The sequence below is a fragment of the Staurois parvus genome, unplaced genomic scaffold (assembly GCF_062004578.1).
Source record: "Staurois parvus isolate SC_StPar_1 unplaced genomic scaffold, SC_StPar_1.0 ptg000169l, whole genome shotgun sequence".
NCBI lineage: Eukaryota > Metazoa > Chordata > Amphibia > Anura > Ranidae > Staurois > Staurois parvus.
In genome coordinates, this window is record NW_028317965.1 from 1,611,375 (window position 1) to 1,627,063 (window position 15,689).

At 43.0% G+C, this 15,689-nt stretch overlaps 1 protein-coding gene across 2 annotated transcripts in view; it reads left to right on the plus strand.

Moving 5' to 3' along the window:
• The first annotated feature begins 12,367 nt into the window (after positions 1 to 12,367).
• Positions 12,368 to 15,689, plus strand: part of STON1 (stonin 1) — a 175,483-nt gene continuing 172,161 nt past the window's right edge. Inside the window, exon 1 of one of the 2 annotated variants that reach the window (XM_089676438.1) lies at positions 12,368 to 12,641. The gene's annotated coding sequence lies outside the window, so the exon portion shown is untranslated. The remainder of the gene's footprint in view (positions 12,642 to 15,689) is intronic. The other variant, XM_089676437.1, reaches the window with a different exon arrangement.

Genomic DNA, 15,689 nt, shown 5'->3' on the forward strand with positions numbered 1-15,689 from the left:
TACATTTTTGGAATGCATTTACAAATAAATGTAAAAATATATGTTAAAATTACTTTTTTATATGTAAAAAAAAAATCTGAAGAATATATTTTTAAAAATATATTTTTTTAAAATATATTCTTCAGATTTTTATTTAACATATAAAAAAGTCATTGTAACATATATTTTTACATATCTTTGTAAATGTAGATTTGTATTTTTAGACATACAGTATATTTGAAATGTATTTTTAAAAATATTTTTCATATACTTTGTAATAAAAATGCATGTGTGTGTGTATATATATATATATATTTATATATATATATATGTATGTATATGTGTGTGTGTGTATATATATATATATATATGTATGTACAGTATATATGTGTGTATATATATATATATATATATATATATATATATATGTGTGTATGTATATTTGTGTGTGTATATATATATATATATATATATACATATATAATTAGATATATTGAATATGGCCAAAACTGTAGCATTTCAAATATATTTGGGAGGAATATTTAAAAAATATATTTCAAATATATTTTTCTTCTATATGGGCAGGGCAGCTTCCCCTCCCGGCCACCCCTTGTCGCGGCCCTGTGTTTGACTTGATTGGTGGCTATGAGCAATACATACAGTTCGTATTTAACGCAGTAAATATTGCTTATTCCAGAGCTCACTGGCTGGTGATTGAAAATCTTGACTCTCCTTGACAAAGCTCAGGAGACATTGCAGCCGAATAGTGTTGCATAGTTATGATGGATGTCAGGTCGGCTGACAAACTGAATGATTATGATTCATGTATTGTCACTAAGCTATCGCTTGTTATTTCCTTTACATAGGTCAGGGAAGTAATGTGCTTGATTGAGAGCAGGTAATGTGATTTGTGCTGAGAGAGGAAAAGCGGAACACTTAATATCTTTGTCCTCGTATCAGCAGCGACCTCCATCATCTTACATTCATTTACGTGGCTCTGATTCTTTCCAGCGCTAGGACGTATGAGATAAAGACATAATGACTGCGAGTTATAGACACTGACAGATCGTTAGGCCAATGATCTTTCATTGCAGGCTTGTTCAATAAGGCAACATGCAGAACTGATATCCTTAATCAGCCAATCAGAATTAGTCTTTCAATTATCGGATTTTGGTCAATTGAAATCTAGTTGCTGTTTCTAACTATTCACCAAATCATTGCTTGTTTTCAAAGGTTTGTTGGCCAAGTCTACACTCACCGGCCACTTTATTAGGTCCACCTAGGTCCACATGGCAGCAACTCATTTAGGCATCTAGATGTGGTGAAGACTAGCGATGGGCTTGATGTTCGAGTCAAATGTAAGTTCAACTTGAAGATCGGCCATTCATTTTTCATGAACACATGAACAGTAAGCGCGCCCCACAATGCACTGCACTATCACAGTGCCTTGTGATTGGCCAAAGTAATGCACATGACCATAGGTCAGGTGCAATGCTTTGACCTATCACAGCACAATTGGATGCAGAACCATACAGAGCAGTGTGCAGGAGCTGACAGGGGAGAGATCTGTATTGTTTACATACAGGACTTTTCCCCGTTAGAAATCCTTGGAGATCTTTGGATGCTGGTGGGGAATCACCGGCCAGGACCTGGTGATTGACAGGCAAGGCCACGAATTGCGGCGCAGATAGGGCCCTTACCCGGAACTGCAAAATTACGTACAGTGAAGGAAATAAGTATTTGATCCCCTGCTGATTTTGAATGTTTGCCCACTCACAAATAAATGATCAGTCTAAAAATTAAATGGTAGGTGTATTGTAACACTGAGAGACAGAAGAAATTCAAAAGAAATGCATGTCTAACAAATGATGCTCTGATTTGCATGTTCATGAGGGAAATAAATATTTGATCCCCTTCACAAAACATGATTTAGTACTTGGTGGCAAATCCCTTGTTGGCAATCACAGAGGTCAGATGTTTCCTGTAGTTGGCCTCCAGGCTTGCACACATCTCAGGAGGGATTTTGGCCCACTCCTCATGGCAGATCCTCTCCAAGTCCCATAGACTTGCACTGAGTTCGAAGTTCGTGTTCGAACGCTTGACCGCGGACTGAACATGGAGGTGTTGGACCCATCACTAGTGAAGACGACTTGCTGAAGTTCAAACCGAGCATCAGAATGAGGAAGAAAGGGTATTTAAGAGACTTTAAACATGTAATGGTTGTTGATGCCAGACGGGCTGGTCTGAGTATTTCAAAAACTGCTGATCTACTGGGATTTTCATGCACAACCATCTCTAGGGTTTACAGAGAATGGTCCGAAAAAGGGAAAATATCCAGTGAGTGGAAGATGTGTGGAAGAAAATGCCTTGATGATATCAGAGGTCAGAGGAAAATGGGCAGACTGGTTGCTGCGACATTCAGATGGCAGGGTCAGAATTTGGTGTAAACTTGAAAACATGGATCCATCCTGCCTTGTATCAACGGTTCAGGCTGGTGGTGTAATGGTGTGGGGGAGATTTTCTTGGCACTAGCAAGGTGTACCTAATAAAGTGACCGGTGAGTGTATATATCACAGAGAATTATCAAGAAAGGTGCAAGTAGGGATACAGCTAAACTACAACATAATCATACACGTGAATATGCTGTGGGGGTGTAGGATTATACTAAAAAGTCCATAGGTCCAGAGCTGTCCGTGGCAGCTCATCAATGAGACTGAAGTCATCTCTGCAATATATAAAGGAAACAGTAGAGGTCGCCAACTAAATGCAGTGTATAGGAAAAGACTTTATTAAAAATCACAAGTGGCAACTTTCAAGATTCCTAGCTCCTGAAAAAACACTGAAAAAAACAAACTGGGTGGACTATATGCTTTTATCTTTATGCATCTTGTAAGTTGCCACTTGTGATTTTTAACAAACTATTTTCCTATACACTGCACTTAGTTGTTGTCCTCTGCTGTTTCCTTTGTTGACCAAGTTTAAGAAAGATTATTATTCTCATTATTCTTTGGTTGTTCATAATTTTCCCAATACAAGCAGGCAGTTATTGATTATTATTATCAGCTTGAAAGCAGGTCCAACCCGACCTGGGCACAGTGTGACCTCCTTGGGCACCACAGATCGACATAACACTTGTCTGTGTGAATCTCCACTCCAGCGGCGGACTGACAACTCATGGGGCCCCCGGGCAATAGGGGATCATGGGGCCCCTGTGTCCTTGCCCAAACTCAAAAAAGCCTATGAAAAAGGTACCAGGGACATCTCATGGGGCCCCCTTCTGACCCTGGGCCCTCGGGCAGCGCCTGAGTTTCCAAATGGTCAGTCCGCCCCTGCTCCAAGTGTATAACTTGCAGTTTAGCCATCATGTCATGCTTGCCATAAATTCCCAGCAGAACCAGATTCCTAATGGATAGGCCTTAAATGAAGGAGACATCAGTCTGTTGTGTTTTCAAAACTTTACTTTAGAATTTTGTGAGGGGGACTTGCTATTGACCGAGGTTTGGCGCCAACTGGTACCAGTCCCTGCCCTGCTTCTTCTTGCTAGAACAACAACCTACCTATTTGGCTCCCTATACCATATTGTGCCCCATTCCATGACAGAAGCCTTCACACAACATTCCCAGCTATTTACTTTTATATACCCAAAGGAAGGAATGTCCACACATAGATAAGACTGCACTTTATTGAAAAATGGCACCAAACAGTCACATCACATCGACATACATTTTGGACTCACTTCATGGTATATTGTCAATCACATTTATTGGACGGTCTGCAGAAGTCATATGTGAAAGCATATCTAGCACTTTAGGCAGTCATCTTCCCTCTGACAGTTTCCCTCTCCCTCTCTCCTTCTCCCTCGCTCTCTCTCTCAGCACCACTATGTTGGGGACATCTCCCTGTATACTACAGTGCTGAAAAAAATTGAAGGAACACTTTTTAAAGCATTGTATAGCATCAAGTCAATTAAACTCCTGGGATATTGATCTAATCAGTTGAGTAGCAGAGGGGGTTGTTAATCAGTTTCAGATGCTTTGGTATTAATGAAATTAACAACAGGTGCACTAGATGGGCAACAATGAGACAACCCCCAAAACAGGAGTGGCTTTACAGGTGGAGGCCACTAACACTTTTTTCCCTATTCATCTTTTCTGACTGTTTTTCTCTAGTTTTTCATTTGGCTAGGGTCAGTGTCACTACTGGTAGCATGAGTCGATACCTTGACCCTACAGAGGTTGCACAGGCAGTATAACTCCTCCAGGATGGCACATCAGTACGTGCCATTGCCAGAAGGTTTGCTGTGTCTCCCAACACCGTCTCAAGAGCATGGAAGAGATTCCAGGAGACAGGCAATTACTTTATGAGAGCTGTGTTTTCAAATGTGTTCCTTTAATTTTTTTGAGCAGTGTATATCTGCAGCATTCTGTTCTATTCAAACCAAGATTCACAAGGCTCCTTCTATAGCATACCAGTCTCTCCTTTCAAGTTCCACTCCAGCCAGATATGTTCCTTACAGTTACTCTCCTGATCCCAGAGATTAGTACTCACTCAGAGGTCTCTGACTTTAAGCATCAAACTCACAACTGTTCAACTCACAACTTAGTTTTTCCAGAGACAGAAGTGCTGAAGCTGCTCCAACAGAACTCGGCACACCTCTCTTGGGACTTAGCTATGGGGACTACATCTGCATAGGTATGGGGTACTTGGCAACCATGCCCCATCTTCCCTAAGACTCCTCCACACCTGGCTTATATGTGGGTCCTGACCCAACCATGATATCACTACAGGAAGGACTTCTCTAAAAAGAGGGCCATCACTTGCTTGTAACTCTCCCTTTTACCATGCTATTTTAGGACAGAATCCCTTTAAAAGTAGGCCAGGTGGACAAAGCTCTTTGGAACACCAGCCTGTGTCCCCTTTAGCTAGACCCGCAGCTGACTCCCTAGCACCAGAGGATGCTAAACAGCACAAAGTCTCTAAGATCCTTCAGGGATGTCTGTACTCACAAGGCCCAAGAACAGTTGGATACCATCCTCTGTGATACCAGACCACATCTGCAGTAGACGGCCCCTCAGTCAGCATATCAGAACCCTGAAGGTCAGGTCAGACATACTCCTAAACTATTTGCCTTCGTTGCCTTGTGTTTGCTCCTTCTAGCAATATTTTCCAGCATTCACCAATGTTTTAATTCTCCTTTTTTGAAGTCATAGTAACATTCATCATATATGTAACTTGACCAGTGTTACATCACACATCCAAAGTCTTGGTCGTTTTCAACAGGTGAGTCAACAATTTTGTTACTGATTTCTTATGGAGACTTGTTGCACTCGATCATTTGTACTGCAAATGTTTAGGCTTGAATCTTCATTTGTTTTTTTATGCCAAAGTTAACTTCTGCCAGAAATCTAATCAGATCTTGCAAAAGATGAGGGCTAATGTGAACGAATGGGAGCCAAATGTACCTGGATGTGACTAAAAATTGTTTTAATGCCCCTATCGCCTGAATTTACTGTAACAAGCAGAATTACTGTAGCAAAAAGAACGACTTGAACCGAGTAGAAGTAAACACTAAATCAGGTAGAAGTTTCTCTGAGCATGGTAGAAATACTCCCTATACTGTATATGTTGGCAGTATTCTTTGAGCCTGTTGGAAGTACCATCTGAGCCTGGTAGGAGTACCCCCTGTGTACATTGGAAGTACCCTCTGAATCTGTTGGAAGTACCATCTTAGTCTGGTAGAAGTACCCCCTGTGTACATTGGAAGTACCCTCTGAGTCTGTTGGAAGTACCATCAGAGCCTGGTAGAAGTACCCCCTGTGTACATTTTAAATATCCTCTGCGCCTGTTAGAAGTGCCATGTGAGCCAGTAGAAGTCCCCCTGTGTACACTAAAAATACCCCCTGAGCCTGTTACAAGTACCATGGGATCCTAGTACTAGTACCTCCTGTGTACATTGGAAGTACCCTCCAAACCTCTGGAAAGTAAGCCATGTGCATGTTAGCAGTACCACCTGAGCCTGCAAGAATTACACCCTTGTATGGTAGAAGTACCACCTTGTAGAAGTGTAGGGTTGGGAGGTGCTTGTTGTAATTCCCAAGTGCATGTTAGAAGTACCATCTGAGCCTGTTATAAATACCCTAGTATGTTGGAAGTACCACCTGGTAGAAGTGTGAGGTTGGGACACAAAAGCGACTTTTCTAATTCCCACAACTGGCCACTAGATGTCACCATAATTGGGGGTAAAAGCCTTTAGTGAAGGATAGGCAGTGTAAGTGCCTAAGTAGGCACTAGAGGTCCCCAGATTGGTGAGTGGGGTGTACCATAGATAGCTAGGAAGATTCAGTCCTGCCATTGGCAGGAGTCCACATGAACAGAGCATCGGTTGGTCATGGGAAGCAGTGCAAGGACCAAGGCAACAAAAATGTTATCTTTGAAGACCTAGATTCTTTGAGTGTCCCCCTAAGGGGTACATTATGTAGGAGATGTGCAAGACTTATGGGACTACTTAGATCCCTTTAGTATGGGATGTAGGACTTGGGCAAACCCCTAAAGGTAAGGTCTGCTAATCGATTCAGCTCTCATCTCTGCTCTGATGGGACATCACCATTTGGGATGAATTAGAGCGTAAATAGGTATATCAGCTGTGCACCAGTAAAAAGGTTAAAAGATTGCCAATACAGGGACTCCTACTTCTCTTAACCTCAAAATGGGAACGTCTTTTGGAAACAAAACTTGTGATGGGTAAGGCTGCTATTGGGGTAAGGCCTGAGCAAAGTATGGATCAGAATACTGTGGGTGCTGGGAGCTGTGTATGTTAGAAGAAACCCCAGAGTCTGGTAGACGTACCCCCTTGGGTTGACATACCACTGGTTGGTGAATCCTCATGTAAACTAGACTGCAAGAACAACCAACATAACTGATCACCACCATGACCACAATCATTATATCATTTTCATATTCAGGCTAGATCCGTCCATTTATCGCACTGGGCACTGGTGTTACTTATTGCTAACCTCTGTTTATTCATTCTGAGCCACTGACTGCTCATTTATCAGCAATATTTGCATGCAATCACCCTGGAGTCACACATTAGTCCATCAGTAATACAAATACATCTAAAAATCTGCTATAACAATATTAATGACCCCATTAGTAATTCATTTTATGGAGCAAACATTGTGTGGCCCTTCCAGCTCTGTCAACAAATCTCAGAGCTTTGTATCAGAGAATAAAATCCATATTTTACACTTTCATCATGAATATGTTTCCTTTTCCTGCGCAGCACATATGTAATGCTAACAATCAGTTTAATAATATGGATAAGGATAGATAGATAGATAGATAGAGAGATAGATAGATAGATAGATAGATAGATAGATAGATAGATAGATAGAATGATTGACTGGAATAGATAGATAGATAGATAGATAGATAGATAGATAGATAGATAGATAGATAGATAGATAGATAGAATGATTGATTGGAATAAATAGATAGATACAGTCATGGCCGAAATTGTTGGCACCCTTGATATTTTTCCTGAAAATCAAGTATTTCACACAAAAAAGGTATTGCATTAACACATGTTTTGCTATACACATGTTTATTCCCTTTGTATGTATTGGAACAAATATAAAACAGAGGCAGAAAAGCAAATATGACATAATGTCACACAAAACCCCAAAAATGGGCTGGACAAAAGTATTGGCACCCTTAACTTAATATTTGGTTGCACACCCTTTGGAAAACATAACTGAAATCAGTCGCTTCCTATAACCATCAATAAGCTTCTGACACCTCTCACCCGGAATTTTGGACCACTCTTCCTTTGCAAACAGCTCCAGGTCTCTCTTATTGGAAGGACACCTTTTCCCAACAGCAATTTTAAGATCTCTCCACAGGTGTTCAATGGGATTTAGATCTGGGCTCATTGCTGGCCACTTCAGAACTCTCCAGCGCTTCTTTGCCATCCATTTCTGAGTGCTTTTTGACGTATGTTTGGGGTCATTGTCCTGCTGGAAGACCCAGGATCTTGGACGCAAACCCAGCTTTCTGACACTGGGCCCTACAGTGCGACCCAAAATCCTTTGGTAATCCTCAGATTTCATGATGCCTTGCACACAGTCAAGGCACCCAGTGCCAGAGGCAGCAAAACAACCCCAAAACATCATTGAACCTCCACCATATTTTACCGTAGGTACTGTGTTTTGTTCTTTGTAGGCCTCATTCCGTTTTCGGTAAACAGTAGAATGATGTGCTTTACCGAAAAGCTCTATCTTGGTCTCATCTGTCCACAAGACGTTTTCCCAGAAGGCTTTTGGCTTACTCAAGTACATTTTGGCAAACTGTAGTCTTGCTTTTTTATGTCTCTGTGTCAGCAGTGGGGTCCTCCTGGGTCTCCTGCCATAGCGTTTCATTTCATTTAAATGTCGACGGATAGTTCGCGCTGACACTGATGCTCCCTGAGCCTGCAGGACAGCTTGAATGTCTTTGGAACATGTTTGGGGCTGCTTATCCACCATCCGGACTATTCTGCGTTGCAATCTTTCATCAATTTTCCTCATCCGTCCACGACCAGGGAGATTAGCTACAGTGCCATGGGTTGCAAACTTCTTGATAATGTTGCGCACTGTGGACAAAGGCAAATCTAGTTCTCTGGAGATGGACTTGTAACCTTGAGATTGTTGATATTTTGCCACAATTTTGGTTCTCAGGTCCTCAGACAGTTCTCGTCTCCTCTTTCTGTTGTCCATGCTTAGTGTGGCACAGACAGACACACAATGCAAAGGTTAAGTGAACGTCTCTCCTTTTTATCTGCTTTCAGGTGTGATTTCTATATTGCCCACACCTGTTACTTGCCCCAGGTGAGTTTACAGGAGCATCACATGCTTGTAACATTCTTATTTATCCGCAGTTGTGAAAGGGTGCCAATACTTTTGTCCAGCCCATTTTTGGAGGTTTGTGTGACATTATGTCGAATTTGCTTTCTTTCCTCCCTTTTTTTGTTTTGTCCCAATACACACAAAGGGAATAAACATGTGTATAGCAAAACATGTGTTAATGCAATACGTTTCGTGAGAAATACATGATTTCCTGGAGAAATATCAAGGGTGCCAACAATTTCGGCCATGACTGTAGATAGCAGTGGCATAACAATAACCACAACAGTCCATGCGGCTGTTCTGGGGCCTGGGGGTAGGAGGGGGCCCTGTTAAGGAAGCCCCTTAGGCCAATTGAACACAGCAAATCTGTGTTCATATGAAACTAAAACATATCCTGTATTGTATATTTAACCATTTTCTTCCCCCTAAAAATCTCTGAATGACTGGGGGGGGGGGGCAGGAAGGATCAACGATCATATGACTACTGTGATTAGCTGTCACAGTGGTCACATGATTGGGAACCTGTCCTGCCAACCACCGATCTTTAACCTCCCTAGCGGTCTGATTATGTCAGTATTTCTGTGCTCAAAGTGGTACATTGTTTTCAATGGAAATATGTTGTTTTTTTATTGTAGACCTGTAATTTTTAGGAATAACTCACTGAAATCTGTCCGAACAAGAGTCTAGTAAACATCCCGGATATGATAAAACTTGAAACACAAAATCATAAATTATAATATAATAATAATACATTTAATTCAATAATGTAATCAAACCAAAAACACTGGAATTTGAAATATAGCGCCAAGTTTGCACATCACTGAGCAAAGTCGCATAATCGTTTTCAGTGTCTGATGAGGAATTTCCCCCACAAATCATTATCACTCAATTCTGCAAGTGGTTCTGATTTACTATCGCTGTTCTCTAGCCGGTCTAAAACCACTTTTGACCTAAAGGGAGGCTTTTTGGACTCCATGGCCGTTTCTCAGTTTCCAGGCAGAAAGAACAGTAAAAATGCAGGCAGGGCGCCGGACAAAGCACTCGGGACAAAATGTATGTGAAATGGTTTGATACAGGAATGTAATACTCAGATTTTAGTGTACTGAGTGAATGTCAAATTTTAAAATTTTTTAAATTCCCGCCGGTTCCGTCCCCCGTACATCCCAATGCTTGCATGGAATGGAACCCAGAAGATGGATGCCGGCATCGGCCAGAGGAGATGGCCGGGGATGCTGCAGGGGGGACATCGTCGGAGCGCAGGACAAGGTAAGTGCTGGAGGGATCCCGGAGCAACGCTGCAGTGTATTTCTGAGTGTAGCTCGGGGTCACCACTTCTGGTACTGAAAGTTAACCCCAAATACCGCCAGGGAGGTTAATGGGGACCGAGTGCTGTCAGCGTGACCTATGCTGCCCTGTGACGCATATGTGCAGGTTGTGGGTGTGCCGCCGCACATACAGTATGTGTTATGGATTGCAGAGGATGCTGCTGATATTGACCTTGGGAGAGAGTGTAGATTTATTGCCTTCAGAACTTTTGGTCATCCCAGCCAGCACTGAAATTATCTATTTCCTAATTGATGATTTTAGGTTTGTTGTGCCCATTGTCAGTGCTGTATAAACTGTATGGAGCATTATCTACATATAGCATACAGCACTGTTTTCTGGCAATAGTATGGGGACGTCCCGTTCACAGAAAGAAATTGAGTTGAGCTGCTCAGCCATTCACGGTAAGCTTGGTATTTTTTTTTTATCAATAAATCCAAGGTTTCCTGTGATTGGCCGAGGGGGAAAGGCAGGCAGATGACATCACAATCTCCACATCAGCCAACTGATAATTGCATACCTCCCAACTGTCCCTGATTTGGATAAAAGTCCCTCTGTCCCTCTTTCCTCCTCATTTGTCCCTCATTTTGGTCTGATCTATATAGTTGTATTTAAAATGCACTAAACCTTTTATCCAGTTTCTAAATTGCTGCATTTGTAAACTTCAAAAGCCAATATAAAGGAATAGTAGTGGTAAAAAAAAGCACTTGTTTGTTTAACTTATCCTTTTTTTTGTATAATTCTCATTTAAGGGGGTGTGGCAGGGAATGTGTTTTATTTTATGCCTGCATACATTTGCTAATAGGTGTCCCTCATTCCTATCTGAAAAAGTTGGGAGGTATGATAATTGTATGGGTGTAGCCAGGTGATTGGTTACAAATGGAGATCGAGAGGAACACTGGCTGCAGCTGCTCTCTGTAGTTGCTGCTCTGTGGTGCTGAACTGGTTAACAGCTATATCAGCAAGAGGAGGGAGCTGCTGAGCAGGAGAAGTTCAGGAGATAGGCAGCACTGCACTATGGGAACTGTAGTCTGGAGGAGAGAGAATCGACTGTAATCCAGTGTTAGGTGCCTGGATTTGTACAGTTTGGATAGTATGGCTGTGTTTCTCTGCTTAACAGGGAGGCAGTTTGGTAAATTCAGAGTGGCATTAACAGGGTGCTGCAATTGATTAGTCAGGTCTGCTTATGATGCTCTGGAGTTGTTGGAGTTGTTCTTGATCTTCACGTGCCTACTGGAAGCTATGAGAGCCTTCCAGGACATAGGGAGGAACTAGGCAAATGAACAGCACGAATATGGATACAGGCATGGCCAATTGCAGGGGAGGGTGGCCCCATTGCATGCTGGGAGCAGTATTTACAGAATCTCATGGAAGTGAGTCCACCCCTCACATTTTTGAAAATTTTATTATATCTTTTCATGTGACAACACTGAAGAAATGACACTTTGCTACAATGTGACGTAGTCAGTGTACAGCTTGTATAACATGTAAATTTTTGTCCCCTCAAAATAACTCAACACACCGCCATTAATGTCTAAACCGCTGGCAACAAAAGTGAGTCCACCCCTAAGTGACAATGTCCAAATTGGGCCCCAAGTGTCAATATTTTGTGTGACCACCATTATTTTCCAGCACTGCCTTAACCCTCTGGGGCATGGAGTTCACCAGAGCTTCACAGGTTGCCACTAGAGCAGGGGCAGACTGACCATTTGGAATCTCTGGCACTGCACGAGGGCCCGGGGTCAGTAGGGGGCCCCATGAGATGCCCCTGGTACCTTTTTCATAGGCTTTTTTGAGTTTGGGCAAGGACACAGGGGCCCCATGATCCCCTATTCTATTGCCTGGGGGCCCCATGAGTTGTCAGTCCGCCCCTGCTCCTGTCTAAATTGGACCTAGTATGTGTATGTAAGTTAGGGACCTTAGATTGTACACCCCTTGAGGGTTAGGGACTGATGTGAATGTACAAAATATATGTACAGTCCTGGCGCTATATAAGTACCTGTAATGAATTTTTGGGACTGTCAATAACTAAGACGTCTGATTTGCAGTTCATCGTTTGGTCGCCTGCGTTGTAGCCAGCAGAGCTGCGCCGTGTCTGGGAGAAGCCATGATGATGATGATGATGAGTTGGCAGGCGGCCAGCCTAGTGAAGCAGCTTATATTACAGCCTGGGCCAGCTTCACTCACATCAGGGCTGACATCAGACGAATGTTGGAAAGTCTCTGCTTCCTGCACAGAGTTCACCAGCTCAGCCTGAAAGTTTTTTTTTTTTTTTTTTTCTTCCCTTCCTCTCTCCCCAGCTGTCTTGTTTATGTAGATCTGGACTTCCTCTGCCTCCCTCCACATAGAAGAGAGCAGCATTCAGTCCCTGCCGATGGGAAGGAGACCCTCTGCCGGGATACGAGGACCCTGATTATCCCCGGACTGGATCCATGATCATCTGAAAACCGCTAACAAGTGAGTTGATGCGACACAATACGTAACGTCTTCAGGGAAAGTTTAGTAAGTGCAGCTAAGGCTGACCATAGACCTGATGTGTCACCAAAAATGCCCCATCCTTGGATGACGGGTGCAATGCTGGGCTTGCTGTGCAGTTGGTGGGTAGGTGCAGCATTGCACTTTCCATGGAAAAGGTAACTGTTGCCTATCCGTTAGACACTTTCTTGGTGCCGTAATGATCTCTTCCAGGATCGTTCCGGGATGGCTACATGGCAGGAGATGCTCGCATCAGCTGCTTGTTTTTTTAAAGTTGAACTCCAGACCAGGAGCGAACTGACAACTCATGGGGCCCCCGGGCAATAGGGGATCATGGGGCCCCTGTGTCCTTGCCCAAACTCAAAAAAGCCTATGAAAAAGGTACCAGGGGCATCTCATGGTGCCCCCTACTGACCCCGGGCCCTCGGGCAGTGCCCGAGTTTCCAAATGGTCAGTCCGCCCCTGCTCCAGACACACAAAAAATGTCATTTATCTATATTCCTCAATAGTCACAGAGGATAAAAATTCACTTTGTGCACCAAATCCCCTTGCAAACCCAGATATTACCTTGTAAAAGTGGCAGTGACATCATCACTGTCATAGCTCCCAACTGTCCCTGATTTCGAGGGACTGTCCCTCATTTGGAACAAAGTCCCTCTGTCCCGCTTTCCTCCTCATGTGTCCCTCCTTTTGGTCTGTTTTATATAGTTGTATATAAAATGCACTATTTATCTATCAAAAAAAGGATTTTACAGTGCTAAACCTTTCATCCAATTTCCAAATTGCGGCATTTAAGTATTTCAAAAGCCAATATAAAGGAATAGTATCAGTCAAAAAACTACTTGTTGGTTTCACCAACATTTTTTGTGTGTGTACTTCTCCTTTAAGGGGGGCGTGTCCTATGCCTACAAACTTTTGCCAATAGGTGTCCCTGGTTCCCATCTAAGAAAGTTGGGAGGTGTGATCACTGTGCTGCTCATAGCCAGTGCAGAGAGCTGAGCTGTGGGAGGGCCCAGAAAGCCCACCCACTACAGGCTGCCTGCAGAAAACTACGGGAGGGGGCGGAGACAAGACCAGTCACTCTGCACAATTTGAGAGAGTAGCAGTGAGTGGTCTTTGTTACAGGAATCTCCTGCACCAAGGCAAAGTTTCACACTGGATTACTACACAGATCTATAGGAGCTCTTACAAGCAGGGCCCTCCGATTCCTCCTGTATTCAATTGTATTGTAACTGTAATGTCTGCCCTCATGCTGTAAAGCGTTGCACAAACTGTTGGCGCTATATAAATCCTGTGATAGGTAGACAGAAAGCAAAGGATAAAAATCCACTTTGTGCACCAAATCCCCTTGCAAACCCAGATATTACCTTTTAAAAGTGGCAGTGATATCATCACTGTCATAGCTCCCAACTGTCCCTGATTTTGAGGGACTGTCCCTCATTTGGAACAAAGTCCCTCTGTCCCTCTTTTCTCCTCATTTGTCCCTCCTTTTGGTCTGTTTTATATAGTTGTATATAAAATGCACTATTTATCTATCAAAAAAAGTATTTTACAGTGCTAAACCTTTCATCCAATTTCTAAATTGCTGCATTTGGATATTTGCAAAGCAAATATAAAGGAATAGTATCAGTCAAAAAACTACTTGTTGCTTTAACCAACATTTTTTGTTTGTGTACGTCTCCTTTAAGGGGGGTCGTGTCCTATGCCTACATACGCTTGCCAATAGGTGTCCCTCGTTCCCAATCTCAGAAAGTTGGGAGCAGGTACGGACTGACCATTTGAGCACTCAGGCACTGCCCGAGGGCCCGGGGTCAGTAGGGGGCCCCATGAAAGGCCCCTGGTACCTTTTATAGGCTTTTTTTGGGTGTGCTTTGAGTGTGGGCAAGGAAACAGGAGCCCCATGATCCCCTATTGCCCGTGGGCCCCATGAGTTGTCAGCCCGCCCCTGGTTGGGAGGTGTGATCACTGTGCTGCTCATAGCCTGTGCAGAGAGCTGAGCTGTAGGAGGGGCTCAGAAAGCCCACCCACTACAGGCTGCCTGCAGAAAACTACAGGAGGGGGCGGAGACAAGACCAGTCACCCTGCACAAGGAGAGAGGGCAGCAGTGAGCGGTCTGTATAACAGGAAGCTCCTGCACCAAGGCAAAGTTTCACACTGGATTACTACACAGATCTATAGGAGCTCTTACAAGCAGGACCCTCCGATTCCTCCTGTATTGAATTGTATTGTAACTGTACTGTCTGCCCTCATGCTGTAAAGCGCTGTGCAAACTGTTGGCGCAATATAAATAAATAACAAATAATGAATAAATAATAATAATAGATACACAGAAAGTGAAGGATAAAAATCCACTTTGTATTTATCAAATCCCCTTGCAAACCCAGATATTGCCTTGTAAAAGTGGCAGTGACATCATCCCTCTGCTACACATGTGCAGACAGGTGTGGGAGGGGCCAGGTAAGTCTGCCCACTGCAGGAAACTACAGGAGATGCGGAGACAAGACCAGTCACCCTGCACAAAGAGAGAGATCAGTGGTGTTCAGTCTTTATTACAGGAAGCGCCTGCACAGAGGGGATGTCTCACTCTGGATTACTGCACAGATCTGGAAGAAATACACAAATCACACCAAGGGGTGTATTTATTAAAAAAAAATGAGCTTAGTGTTCATCTATTGAGGCTGTATGTAAATTTGTTCTGTGCAAATGGGGCAATATCGAATGTTCCCAGGCTATAACCTCTGCAGCTTGAATGTGTGAACGCAGAAAATCGCTCATTATGGCCACTAGTTGGCACTGAGGAGCATACTTATTTCCTATGACAGTCAGCACCATCTGGTGGCTATAATGCAGTACAGCCTCTAGTTGGTGCTGACTATGAAATAGGTTTGTTCCTCAGCACCATCTAGTGGCCATACTGTGCTATTTTCCACATTCATACATTTGAATGGCAGAGGATATAGCCTGACATTCAATTTTGCCTCATTCACACAGAAGGAATTCACATGAAGTTTTGATGATGAAGTTTTTTTT